The 1701-nt window shown below is 62.5% G+C and overlaps 1 protein-coding gene across 2 annotated transcripts in view; it reads left to right on the forward strand.

Moving 5' to 3' along the window:
* The first annotated feature begins 72 nt into the window (after nt 1-72).
* Nucleotides 73-1701, forward strand: part of PRR5L (proline rich 5 like) — a 79865-nt gene continuing 78236 nt past the window's right edge. For both annotated transcript variants that reach the window (XM_010831864.1, XM_010831866.1), the window contains exon 1: nt 73-382. The gene's annotated coding sequence lies outside the window, so the exon portion shown is untranslated. The remainder of the gene's footprint in view (nt 383-1701) is intronic.

Genomic DNA, 1701 nt, shown 5'->3' on the forward strand with positions numbered 1-1701 from the left:
AGTTGCTGCTGGGGAGGAGCAGTGGGATGGGGTGAGGTGGGGAGTAGCAGTGGGATGGGGTGAGGTGGGGAGGAGCAGTGGGATGGGGTGAGGTGGGGTGCCAGCTGCTGGAGAGAAACTGAAGCGATGAGCACAGGACAGGAAAAGTGGGAGGAGGAGGAGCGGGGGGCGGTGGGAGGAGGAGGGGGAGGTCGTAAGATGAGCGAGGAGGGAAACGTGTCACCAGCTTGGGTCCGGGAGCTCCGCCGCCACCGCGACTGTGGACTCGCGCCGGAGAGGACTTGAGGCTGGACAGGACCCCGCAGAGCCGGGAGAGGAGGGAGGAAAGGGAGCTGGGCACCGCGCGGTGGCGAGAGCCATCCAGGTCGCTCTTTGCTCGCGGGTGAGAAAACTTTTTCGGGAAGACCGGAAACTTTTCCCCAGGCGCGCAGAGTCTGGGGCGGAGGCGAGCTGCGGGGGTGCGTTGACTCGAGGTGACTCGGGAGGGGCTGGAGCCTTAGGCTCAGCAGTGGCACGGGATTGAGAACACAATCGCCAGGCACACCGGGCACAATCCGGCGGGGCTCGCGGAGGGGGCTTGGGGAAAGCGTTACATCTAGGGGCAACCGGGTGGAGGCTCTCGCGTGGTTAAGGGTCCTCGGATCCGACGCTGCAGGCGGGCACGGAGGACGGGGCTCGCGACCACCGTGGGGGGTCGGGGAGGGGAGGAACGTCCCCCGCGTCGGTGGCTTAGGGTGGGCGAGGGACGCTGCCGATCCTAGGACCCAGGCTGTGCCTGGAGATCGAAAAAGAAAGTTTGCTTGTCGGTCTCCCTCGTTCTTCCCTTTGGCCCTTTTGAGGTGCAAATCTCAAGAGCTGCCCCTACTCGGGCGCGGGCGATTTGGCGCCCCAAAACACTCCATCTTTTCCTACTATTCCCCCTTCTTTTCGGAGAGAGGCTTGGGACGGGAGGCCAGAGAAGGGAGCCGCTTTGTCCCGAGTGCCGCTGGAGTGCGCGCTCCGCAGACTGGGGCGCGCCGGGGAGCACCCAGCGGTAGACCTCGGCGGGTAGGGCGGCCCTCCTCGCCAGCCGCATCCCCTCTCCGCAACATTTTTCCCGCCCGCCCTCGTTTTGAGGAGGCTTTCCCCTGTGCGCCTACTGTGCGCGCACGCAGAGCTCATTGCGAGCACAGGGGGGCGCTCTGGAATCTTCACTCCTGCCTCTCGACTCTGGTTCCTGCTTTCTCCTCTTTTTCCTAGGGGCGGCCGCCCAGGATCAGATCAGGTTCTGTACTTGCAAACCGTGCTTCAGGAATCAGCTCTGGGGTGCCTCCCTGGTTGGCAATAGGGTTTTCCCCTGTTCTACCTAGCCTCCGCCTTGGGTCACATGCCACCGCCTCTTCCCCGGCGATGCCGGGAGCCCGCGTTTTGTTGGTCAGCAGTAAGGCGGTGAGTATTTATAGACACCACTGCAGTCCTGCGGTATGCAAGGTTTCAATTACTACGATGCGTCTCACAAGACGGAAGGCTCACGCGAGGTGGCTCAGAGGCACATCTGCTCCGGAGACCCACTTGGAAAAAGTTCTGGGCTGGAATCTCCAGACATTCCTGCCGGGTAGAGTTCTAGACCTATTGCCCACACGGTCCGTGCAGATCCAAACCATTGCAAAGGACCAAAGCTGTCAAGGACACCAACTGCAGATTGTCTCCATCTTCTGCACG

The sequence above is a fragment of the Bison bison genome, unplaced genomic scaffold (genome assembly GCF_000754665.1).
Source record: "Bison bison bison isolate TAMUID 2011002044 unplaced genomic scaffold, Bison_UMD1.0 scf7180017864531, whole genome shotgun sequence".
Taxonomy (NCBI): Eukaryota; Metazoa; Chordata; class Mammalia; order Artiodactyla; family Bovidae; genus Bison; species Bison bison.